The sequence below is a fragment of the Pinus tabuliformis genome, chromosome J, assembly GCF_031772625.1.
Source record: "Pinus tabuliformis cultivar Carrire ecotype Pingquan chromosome J, CPIR1, whole genome shotgun sequence".
In the NCBI taxonomy this organism is placed as follows: Eukaryota; Viridiplantae; Streptophyta; class Pinopsida; order Pinales; family Pinaceae; genus Pinus; species Pinus tabuliformis.
This window is the reverse complement of record NC_142295.1, coordinates 1,047,488,968-1,047,502,196: the sequence shown is the minus strand read 5'-3', so window position 1 is coordinate 1,047,502,196 and position 13,229 is coordinate 1,047,488,968. Positions and strand designations below refer to the sequence as shown.

General features: G+C 32.5%; 1 pseudogene; it reads left to right on the top strand.

Annotated features, from left to right (window-relative positions):
- Positions 1-3,376: 3,376 nt before the first annotated feature.
- Positions 3,377-4,656, top strand: LOC149230503 (transmembrane 9 superfamily member 11 pseudogene; annotated as a pseudogene).
- The last annotated feature ends 8,573 nt before the right edge of the window (positions 4,657-13,229 follow it).

Sequence of the window (13,229 nt, the reverse complement as noted above, 5' to 3'; positions counted from 1 at the left end):
TGGTCGATAATCCAATGACCTCTCTTCCTACTCGACACTGACACATTTATTCGCATGACTAGAGTTGTACCATCGGTTTGATAGCAGTAGAAGACTATATCATTTCAACATTTTGTATCAGATACAATAGATTTAGCAGCAGAAATAAAGAATCCACTTCAGAACCTCATCCACCATTTATGCAACCAAGAAGCATATGAATTCTACATTTCATTCCATGATCTAGAAGTAGGTACACTCTTCAATTTCCATAAGTCATGCACATTGAAGGTAAGTGAAGGTATGTGGGTTTCTAATTTTTAGTCATGCAATTCCTTAAAATACTAAAATTGTAACTTTGGGAAATTCCCCACTTCGTCTTTCACATTGTCGTATCTTTAGTTGGGGGAAAGGGACATCATTTCATATTCATATATCATACACCATCACACATTTTCATTTCATCCTAACATACTTGTCATAATCAATTATGATTGCATTATGGTTCAAAAAGTTATATGATTTGAAAATAATGCCTAAATTAAGAGCACACTATATGGCTAATTTTAAAGATGCATTCTTAAATATGTTCAATGAATCTCGTTGCAACAAAAAGAAACAATGTATTGGAACACAAGAACTAATACCAATTAGAATTTGGTTGAAACACAAGAACCAACCAAACATGTTGCAATTCAATGTATGGCAAGGAATACTTTGCAAAAATAAATAAAATTGTCAAATGCAAAGTTTAAGGACATATCATATAAGCCAAGCTCATTCAAAAGTAAAGACTTTACGAGCAAATCAAAGGAATTAATGCAATATTTGCATGAGGACATGCAATTACTCTAGTTGGGGGTTATGTTGGGCCTCCAAAATGTCTTCAAAATTACATCCACTTTCACCTTTATTGCCACCATTTCACTCACACGTCACAACTCCATAACCATATCACCTTTCATTAGCGACCATTTTCATAAATATTTGGGTTAGGATTCTTATTTACCAAAGTTATTTATTTTATGTGTTTAAAGTGAATTTATGATTAAAAACTAGGAAATTAACATGGTTTCATGTATCTATATATGTGGCTTGAGTTTCATGACATGTGTAGGTCATTTGGAAGCTTCCAAGACACCCTTATGTGGCCTCCAATGCTCAAATTCGAATTCCCTTCAAAGCAGATTTGCATAAATATCAAAGAAGGATATGTGTCCTATTTGGATTGTAACTCTATGAGTTGTCTCATCCTTTCTTATTTGGATTAGAAATCTATGAGACAATTAGGGGATATGTGTCTCATTATGAGCTATTTGGTTGTAACTATATGAGATTTTAGTGGATCCTCATTAAATAGGATAGCTTCTTATCTTTTTGTATAAATAGGAGAGCCTTCCCCTTTGAAAGACATGTGTAAAGTTGGAGAAATGCTCATGTTTTTAGAATTTGGAGCTTATACTTGGAGATTTGAAGATTTAGTTTTGCTTGCATATGGAGCTTCTTCACTTTCCATCCTCGTACGCCATTGGAATGGCCATATAATGATTGTGAGATTTAATTTCTTTTATAGATTAAATTTTATTTGCTTTCTTAGTATTAGTTTTAGAATGACTGTGTAATCTTTGCTTTTCTAAAAATATTTCAATAGGGAAGATTTATGTATTTCCTAATTGGATTAAGTTTGAGGCAATGGCTCATAGTTATTTAGTTTCCTTTCATGTTTTTTTATTTACCTTTTTAGATTAAACCATCAATTCCTTGTATAATTGAATAAAGGATCAAGCCAAGAAGGTGACTCCAAATTGGGTGATTGAATGTTCAACCTATGCAATCATTGAGCTTTACATTTTTGTGCTTTCATATTTTCTTTTAAGATCCTCATTTAATTGCATTAACTGATATTCCTAAAGATCATTCTAAAAAATTGATTTAATCATATTTCAAAATTGAATGGTTGAATATTTGATACATGTAATTACTGAGTTATTTTCTGCACACTTTACTTGCTTTTTTAGGACATTAGAAGTTAAAGTATAAATAGTTGCTTACACATCATCTCAAGAAGATAACACTTCATAATTGAATTATGGAGTAACTAAGCATTCATTAGTTGTTTTTGATTTCACAGTTTAGTTGAATTTCATTTTCATTATTTGATTTCATAGATTAGATGAATTGGTTTTCGTTATTTAGTTAGATTGATCTAAACTGAAACTCAATTTCTAGCACATACAGTGCACACAAGCTTCACAAGTTTATGAAACCCCCGGGTTGACAAATTAAATGACAGGAAATCACTTTTCCTGAACACATGGATGATCTCATTATCTCACCAAGTCAAGAAGATTCCCAGATGAGTAGGTCTAGTAAAGGTCAATAAAGAATGAGGCTCAAATGTGTATATTTGGGTTGTTGTGTTCTTGATGTGCTAAAACAATAAACCCATTATAAATCGAGAGATTTTAGAATTAGGAGAGATGGATACAGGCATGGGAGTGTGGCCAGGGTTTGGTATGTGGGTTTTGATTATGTTGGGAAACACACATAATGAAAATTCATTCTATGTTCATGCCAGTTATGCCCACTCATATCCTCGGGGCTCATATTTACGGGTGAAGGTCAATTCCATTACCTCAGCTGAGACAGATCTTCCCTAAATCTATTACAACCTTCCCTTCTACAAACCCCTATATGGTATGAAGGACATGGAAGAAAATACATGGGATTTCCTCATGGGGGCCATGATCAAGATCTCTTCCCCAGGTCTCATATTTATGGGTGGAGGTCAATTCCCTTACCCCAATCGAGACAGACCTTGCTCGCAACTATTACATCATTTCCTTCTACAAACCTTTATATGGTGTGAAGGAAATGGAAGAAACTTTTGGGAAGCTCCTCACGGGGGATAGTATTGAGATCTCACCATATAACGCTAGGATGAATATTAATGAATCAGAAATTTACCTACATAATATTACTTTCCTTGGGACATGAATTTGAAATTTACCTGTACAATACTACTTGCCAAGGGGCAAAGCAGCTGAAGGTATTGAAGCATATGATCAATAATATCTACTAGGTGAACCTGATGCTCGACAACCTTCCTGCCATTCATTACACAAAGTAGGACAATTTCAACCTTCACTGGACTAGGTTTCAAGTAGGCTTCTATGTAAATAAAAGTCATTATGTTTTTAACCACCTGAAATTCATTGTTCTAGTACATATGTATGGTGGTGACAGTTTTTCTAAGACTGTTGGGACAATAGATGATATTGATACAATGCCGGTTGATAGCAAAGACCATAGCATGGCCCCTGGATTCATGATTGTGGGGTTTTAGGTTGTTCTTCTTAGTTACCAGCATAATATAGAGGCATCTTCAAATCTTAAAATGTATGGAAAGTATCCTATTGTCATTGAATACTACCCATCTAGGCAAGGACCTTATCAAGTTGTAAAGGAAGGATGTCTAATTTCTTTCTCTTATGAAGTTTCCTTCTGAAGAGTCATGTCATATGGAAATCAAGAATGGATTCATACTTGAATATGGAAGGATCCCAAGTGAATTCGTCTTCAATTATCAAGTTTATGATGGTAATTTCTTTCCGCTTGTGATTTTCCTTCGAATAGTAAGGTGTGATCTAACCTCTTATGAGGAACTCAACAAGGAAGATCAAATGAATGAAGAACTATCAGGATGGAAACTTATTGTGGGTGATGTTTTCAAGTCCCCTGCTCACTCAGATATTTTCTACATTATGGTGGTTGATGTAGTGCCAATAATGGGTATGGTAGTAGTGACTATTTTGTCTACTACCTTTTCTTTAATTTCTCCAACATCTTGATGGATTCTCATCACTGGAACACTTTTTTTTCCTTGTTCTTGGACTTTCAGCAGGTTATGTTGCTATACGAATGTGGAGAATTGTTGAAAGAGGGGATCACATGGTCTAGAAACCGATCTCATGGCACGTTGTGTTCCTTTTCCTAGGAATTTATTTCTTAATTATCACAATTCTTAGCTTCCTTCCATTGGGATGTCAAAGCACTAGGCTATACCAATCTCTTTATTTATCATTCTTTTGGCCCTTTGGTTTTGTGTTTCAGTACCTCTGATTCTTTTGGGTGGGTTTTTTGGAGTTGAGGCACCACATACTAAATTTCATGTGCTTACCAATCAATTTCTGAGAGAGATTCCACCCCAGAAGTATCCTTCTTGGTTGCTTGTTCTTGGTGCAAGAACACTTCCTTTCGACACTCTTTTCATTGAGCTCTTCTTCATCATATCAAGGATATGTTTGGGACATTTTTACTATGTTTTTGCATCTCTTTATTGTGTTGATTCTCCTTGTAGTTATATATGTTGAGGTTTATCTAGTTCTGACTTACTTGCACCAGTGTGTGGAAGATTGGAAGTGGTGGTGGAGAAAATTTCTTGCTTCTGGCTCTATGTAAATTTATATTTTTCTCTATTCATTAAACTATCTGGTGTTTTATTTGGGCAACCTTAGTGGTAGTGTGTCCGTTTTTTTTCTGCATTTTCTACTCTACTTATGGTCTTTGCCATGATGCTCATCAAAGGAACCATTGGACTCCTTCCCCTTCTAGTTTGTGCATTTATTGTTCTCTTCAATTAATCTATATTTATGTTCAAAGTGTAGTAGTGGTTAGTGCGCATCAAGCCAGGGGAATGTTTTTTAGTGTATGTAATATGTTGTCGTCTTGAAGCCTCTGACGTGTCTACAATAGGTTTAGTTGCATTATGAAACCTAGAATGCCAGTTCTATGCTTCTGATAGAAAGGTTCAGAATATGAATGATTTGATAACAATTTTGTAAGGAAAGATAATGTCATCATTCCAAATAGTTCCTTAAAAATAGAAAAAATACAAAAAAGACAAATCAAAAAACTAACTAAAAATTTAGGTCACTATAACTACCAGTACATAAATTGCATGCACTCATAACAAAAGAATTTTAAATTTTAAATTAACTAGCTATTTTTACTATAATTTTTCAATTAAATCTTTCATTAACAAGAATTAAACCTAGTTAGAAGACATGTAGAGTCATTGGTGGAAAAAAATAAAACAAACCTAAGTACTTCATTCTTACCACATATATGTCAAACACAAACATGAGCGCTACAAAGATACAATATAGAAAACATTCGGGTTCTCAATATACCATCTACATTTAAATACTACTACATTTTCTCACAACCACACCAAACTCCTCCTGATGAAAGAGAATATTTATAACTCTTTTAGACTAGGAAATTCCCAACATAAATAAGAAATAATAACACATTCATAACCTTTGAGACAAATACATGTAACTGGAGTTTTTTGTTTATTACCCTCTAAATTTATTTATAATTTTAACATTGGAAAGGATTAATAAAAACTAGTGTATAGAAAAGAAACAGATGATGAAGTATCAAAAAGATAGAAAAAAATTGAAAACACCGACATAATAAATAGACAATAAGTATTTCCATCACTTACAGTTCCAATGTGTTTGCACAAATATTGTATAGTTCCTAAATACACTAGCAACAACAAACAATAATCTACAATTCCTTGTAGCTTGGGTTATTGCATGTCCTTTCACTGTTCAGTACTGTTAGTGCTGACAGTAAAAAAATCCCTGCGAGATAGAATTATTTTAGCACCTAAATTTCTCACATTTTTTTGTTACATTAATGCAATATTGATATGGTTGAAAGCCCACATTAAGTAATATCACTTAGTTGTTCTTAGACAATAAGAGTGCAAAAGAAATATATTACATGATCTAGAAATGAGAAGATGTGTAACTCCATTGTCCCGTAAAATTTAATGAATTAAGGTTCTAATTGTATCAATACCATTATCAATGGAACTTTTGCATATGACCTATGGTTAGGAATTTCTACAACCCATTGTTTCCATATTAAATCGATCTCAAGAAGATTTAAATATTTTGTTTTAATAGTTATGAAACAATTGTACTCACTATTTAAGATTATATAATTTAAAAGGTATAACTATCATGATTAAAGGAAAAAAACTTAATTTAAATTTGAAAAAGTAAAAGAGAAAATAATGTAAATCTATAATAGAGAGAATAGGTAGTGATGTCAAATTTTTTGTCAATGTAAGGGTGAAACTTGGAGTCGAAAACATGTAAATCATAACCACCATGTATTCCTTGATTATTTTTCCATTTGTCTCATTGGATGAGAATAATAAGTCTAATATGGAAAAGAAAATTGGTTTGCTATGTGGGTGGTTATTATTTTCCTTTCAACTAATAAGAAATTTGAGGTGCAAATATGGTGCACAAATTACATAGATTTTTTTTATGTTACTAATTAAAACCAAAATACATCCCACATATATGGTGCTTATGAGATCCAACATATTCCAAACTAGGAGATTATTGTTGAGACAATATCTCAACAAGCTAATGTAACCAAAAAAACCCAATGTACCAGTTTTCTATTGTAAGTGTTGATTCTTAATACTTACATTACCAAATTAACATTACAAATATGAATACAAGAATAAACAATTATAGTTAATATATAATTAACATATGTTTGATATGGTCTTCACTGGAAATTCTACCAAGTTTGAAATATCACGGACCATAGTCTTTCTCCACCACAATCATTGAGGTTCCCACTTGAATCATTTAAGATACATCTGTCTCTAACCATTGTTCACATAATTATATAATCAACAAAATTAAGATACACATCTCTTCTGGGCTTCCGCAAGAAAATGTTTCAAGTAATTGAACCACTATATGGACCTATAACCATGTGTATGATATTTCACTTTTGGATGGCCATTAGTTTCTAGGAAGGAAGTATCCAAGAATTTTCTCATACAACTTGACTTGTCTAACGCACAAGGATCTCATACTATAACCAATAGTTGTTTTTCAGGGGTTTTTGAGCCCTAAAAGCACTACAATGTAATAGTGTGTAAACACAATCAAACTAGTGATGTGTTTAAGGGTTTCTAAGTGCCAAGCGCTACTAATTTGAATTATGAAATACTATTCATTGATTGGTTTTGAACCATACAAACTGCATTTAATTTTATGTAAAGATAATTTGTAATGATGCTCTGAGAGGATGTCAATTCACATCAACATGACCTTGTTAAGAAAAACATATAACTCATTATCTTGGAACACTATAGGTCACATTAGTCTATTTAATAATTGTGTTATTCTTTGTGCTTATACATCATATTTTAATGACTAATTTTTTTTTTCCAATTTCTAGGGCCTATTTTCCAATGAAGATTAAAGGAATATAATTAACACATTGGCTGTAGTTTTGAGTCAAAATCTAATCACCTAGACAACTGAATACATTTCAAAATAGGTCAAAGACATGTTGGGCATATAGGAATTGATTAAACTATAAAGCTTAGAGGACAATATGTGCAATATCCTGGTAGTATACTACCGCGAGTGTAAGATATTCATGAGATGTGGTATTCAATTTATGCCTGTTGTCCAGATGAAACATGGAAGATGAGGTGTTCACAGAAAATGAGAATCAACAACCTTTCCACAATGTAATCTGACTTGATTGTAGCCATTCCTTTTCAGTCTATTGGTAGAAATATTCCCATTCCTCTTACCATGAATGTTACTTATTACTATCACTTTCTCCATGGTTATTCCATTTCGTCCACCCAACTCACTTGTTTGTTCTTGGTATATTGTAACTCACATATTGATTTGATGCTAAGATACCCGAATCCAACTAAGTAGGAAGCATGAAATCAAATGATGGATTGGATTATTTATTACAGGTAATCCTTTCATTGCATATTAATTTTTTGCATCAGCTATGCCAAATCTCAAGGTTCAATCACATTAATAGTTGTACATCGACTTCAATAGGTCCACAAGCTCATGACAATTCAAAAGAGAAGAAAAAAATACTTCACACGAATGCACGCAAAAAATTAAAAAATGCTCTATACCAATCTATTTATAGGGTTATAAAATTTAAGGTTATCTTACATCTTCCTAGCTCCTCGTGAAGGAGTTAAGACAATGCAAGCTTTGATACCAAATAAGAATTTGAGAGCCAGACATAAGGCAAAGGTTACACAAAAAAATTGTATATTACTGATCAAAACCAAAATACATCTCATATATATATAATGTTTATGAGACCAAACAAATCTGAAACCAGTAAATTATTATTAAGAAATGAATCAACAACCTGATCTAACCAATAAACCCAATCTATATTATTTTTATTGTAAGCTTTAATTCTAAGACAACTATCACCACAAAATGTTTTATCACAAATAATACCGATTAAATAATTGACTCATTTATTTCCCCTTATCTGTTCAATTTCACATTATTCCCATAAACATGGTGTCCAAGTTCAAAAAAACTTGAAATCTTGCATTCTTTTTTCCTTTATAAACCACATTTTACCAATGTGCATGTATTATTGATTGGTGCACCTGTTTTACTAGTTGATGTGGTACTTTCATGTTGACTTGAATATGTAAAACCTATAAAAGACTAACGCCCATACATCAATAACGTCCATGCATCCCACAATTGGAATGTGAGGTTATGGTTGAAAATGCTTATTACTAGTCATCTTCATGCAAGCATTTGAAAACCAGAATGTAATGTCAGTGAGTTATTGAAAAAACCCTTCATTTTTTATAGGATGCTATCTTTATCTCAACAACTCAGGATAAAATTACCTACTTGTTGGAGGAAAGTTAGAATGCCAAGCTTGGAAAGAGAAGTAAAAGTCTTTATTGAGATATAGATTTTATTTTTTTACCCAATAGTAAAAATAATGAGCATGGATACATTGGAATTACGTGAAAACTGATGTGTGAAGAGTGATACTTGTTATTCCTTCCTTGAGAGTTCTGGAGCAACTTGAAACAAATTTAAATGACGTACAAGCATTACACATTAAACACTATATATTCTTTGATAACAACTTGGGAATGGTTCTATTTGGGGGGTTTTGTGTTTGCATGAGAGATGTTTTCATCCATCCACTTATATCTTCTTCCAATTCTGTGTCCGATCATCTCTAAATTCTATTAGTTGTGATTTAATTTATATGCTAGTGATATGATACAATTAGATTTATAGATTATAGCTAAAACATGTATATAACTTTGGCATGTAAAATTCTACGGTGAAATTGCATTCATTATATATATATAAAAAAGCAACATGAAACACCATAATTAATTTTAAACCATGTAATTTCAAAATCCATGTTTAACTTATTTATTAAACAGATAGAGATTTTTCCATCAATTATACCCAACCATATGAATTGTAAGGAGAACTATCAATATCTCTATTAAGATATTTGAATCAATATAGATTCATAGTTGTTTATCTTTCTTTATCCTTTAATTTAATTAAATACTGCCTCACATTCTTGAATAGAATTTATGAACGCTAGTTTCAAAATCTCATTTTAGATGAAGGAATACCTCTTACTTCTCGATGAGGAGGTCAATCATGCACATACATCGTCTACAAGGCTTTCTTGCGAACCTGAAGAGCTGCAGTTATTGTTAGTAATCACAACTAACCACATGAATAACATAACAATCTCTTGAAATGGTGAACATCATGCACCAACTTCTTTGGAATAAACCAACGTTTAATGAAAAAAAAGCAAAAGGAAAAGAAGGAAATATACACATTTTACTATTTATAATAAAACAAATACAATTATTACTCCTTTGTTTCTCTGCAAATATCCCCACACTTCTTGGCATGTAGAATCTCATGGAAATTGTTCACATAATGTTTCCCTTTGCTCCGGCTCTGAGAGTCTTCCTAGAAACATTAAAAATGTCCCGTTGGTTGCACGCAATAATGGGAACAAAGTCACTGATGTCACAATGTTTATAATAAGTATACCATTTCACTCTCCTAAAATGAAATGGGGACAAATTCACTGATCTCACAATTTTTCTAATAAGATACCATTTCACTCTCCTAAAACGAAATGGGAGAAAGTCACTGATCTCACAATTTTTCTAATAAGGATAGCATTTCACTCTCCTAAAATGAAATGGCGAATCCTTGACATGGATTCATGAAATATATGTATGGAAAAGATATGGAAAATCAAAGAAAACGTGAAATTGAGGGTTAACATTAGTTTAGCATATCTATGATTTAGTTGTGGCACTGAAGCATATGTTATACAATGCAGTCGTATTAGCTAAAGGCTTACGTGCTTAGCCAACGTCTAGAATTCCACAAGCGTTGTGCCAGATCCACTTATGTACTTACCTGGTGTCTTTTATTCTCCGGAGGAAAAAATTATCTAAAAAACTACCTTCTTTTCCTTCTACCTATATTCTTTGTTGCTGCGTCATGCCTCCACCACATTTCGGGTGAACCAGACTTACTCTCTTGTTCAACTTTGTTTTTTGACCGACCAAAGTTTTGCCCTGCATATTCATTTACATTCACATTTAAAGTAAAAGACGAGGGAGGAAGGGTACATATATATTGTTGTAGATATTCTCTTGACATTAATATGTGATTTTTATATATAGTGTATTGATTATTGTAATCCCTATATGAGTAGATTTATTACACACTCTAGATTAGTTCTAGGTTATCTTGAGTATGGAATCGAAAGAACTATTCACATAGCAACCCAGGGCAGATCAACTCCTTGGAACTTGGTCACTTCAACCTTATTTAAAAATGATTTCGAAGATTTTTTGGTTCAGAACCCCTTGTCTTTGTCTTGATCTTTGGATCAAACTGATGCATTGAAGAAAATAGCTCATGCTCCAAAATTGAACCATTTAGGTTGTGGGGAGAAGAAATTTCTTAGTAATCTTATGTTTAAATATATGATATTGTGTTGCAATAAAACATATGAATAATAGTTTTTGTTGTGCAATAAATCTATTTTGGTAGCATACCTAACAACTTTCATATGAGAGGGGCCAAAAATAAGTTGGTTTTTGTGTGCGATTAAATAAGTTGGTTTTTGTGTGTTTTTTTTGTGAACTTTTGTTTTTGGGTTTATTAAAGGAACTGCTACTAAACAGTCCACAAAGATTCTACTTGATCAATTTTTCCATGCAATATGCTTCTCCCAATTCTCACATAAAGGTTGTGCTTCCTAATGTGTGAAGCCTGGTGTCTAGACTTACCTATAGACTTCCTGAATTATGTAGTGTTAGCGATTCTCACATAAAGGTTGTGCTTCCTAATGTGTGAACCTTGGTGTCTAGACTTACCTATAGACTTCCTGAATTATGTAGTGTTAGTGATTCTCACATAAAGGTTGTGCTTCCTAATGTGTGAAGCCTGGTGTCTAGACTTACCTATAGACTTCCTGAATTATGCAGTGTTAGCATAGTCATGAGAATCATTGAACTGGAAAACCCCTCACACCAAGAACCCGTTAGAACCGTATGGAAACTGAAAAAATAAAAATATAAGGGCAAACAAACGCGTGAGCCAAACACACATAAAATATTCAAATTTGAAACAAAAACATATTTAATCATGTACATCCATAGGAATCCAAACCATTTATACACAAATAATCAAAACTTTTCATTTATATAGCATGTAAGGGCGCACATAACAAAAATAGCATTGTGGTAAATCCATCTCTAAATCAAGTTTACATCAGCAAAAGAGCTTCACATGGCCTTTAACATCCAAAAAAGATTACGCTACAGAAACTACCTATATATCACCAAAATAATTGCCTATATTGGGATATTTGTCATCAATATCACCCTTTAAACATTAAAATAAGCTAGAAAAATCATAGCATGCCAAGTCAAGATTTTGTTTGAGTGATATGTACTTGTTTTTAGTAGGGTCATGATAAAGGAGTTAAAAAACCAATGGGACTAACATCAACGTACATATAGGTTTTGGTTCTCTTGATTAAATACTAGGTCCATATCATTGTACATAAGAAAATCCAAGGTAGCATTCCAATCCCTCTAGTCCTAAAATCCTAGAAAATTGTTAAGCTTTCTAGATTTTGAGTGAGATCTAAAATTGTACTTTCTCGATATGAAATCTAATGATGTCAAAATCACTCTAGAACATCCTAAGCCAATTCATGGTAATGTTAAAAATTTAAATAAAAGGAGGGAAATGAACGATAAAAGAGAATTCCACTTTTACTTTAAGAATTTAACATTACCATGAAATGCATAGCAATAATAAGACCATATGCTTCAATATTAGCCACCTAATTTGAGCTAGTGCCCAGCTATAACAAAAAAATAAAATAAAAAATAAAAACAAACCCCACTTGTTAGTGTTCTACGTGGTTTTAATGTACCAAACCGAACAAAAATGGTTCATGTCACAATTTCGAATTGATTTATGAGGAAAAAATGGTTTGGTCCTTATAACATTGAGGATGAGCGGAATGCCCCTTACCTTTCAAGAATTTCGAGTAGAGACCCATAGATCATTTAGCTTAGACATTAGGGAAAATGGTGTTATTAATAATCTAGATTAGACATTAAAGCAAATGGAATTATGCCACTTGCATGAGAGGTCCCCTTTCTTGTCTTTGGATATGATGCACTTGGCTAGAACTGATAATATTGTTTTCTAGATCAAGAAAAAGGGGTGCATATGTCGTTGGCAAGGTCATGCAGGTGACCATGGTAACAAAATCTTGTTAAAGTATATAAATTATTTTAGTGGTCATCTATATTTAAAGTTCATATGAACAAGTTAATGTTATAATACTGAAAATTAGTACATTTAATATGTTTAATGCTTCTTATACCACTCGACATAAAAAAATTATCGATGGCAATGAAAGAATGTAAATATGATGGTTTATACAAAATTTATTTAGTAACATGAACCAATTTTATATTCAATGGATAAGTATAGCTATAAATAATAACGGATGGGTGTGACAGTGCTAAACCTAAGTGATTTCAAAATATGAAGACAAATGAGTGTGTTGGAGATATTAATTTTTAATTCTCGTGTAACTAATATGTATGTTATATTACTAGTCATAGTATGTATTGATTAGTGTAATCTCTATGTGAACTAATATGTATGTTATATTACTCGTCATAGAATGTATTGATTATTTTTTATTTTTTTTGACAAGATCGGTTGCTATATATTGATTGAAAAAAGTAATAAGGCATGAAGCCATACATAGGTTGCTTCGAGAGCACTACAAATCCAAGGAGAGAGCATGAG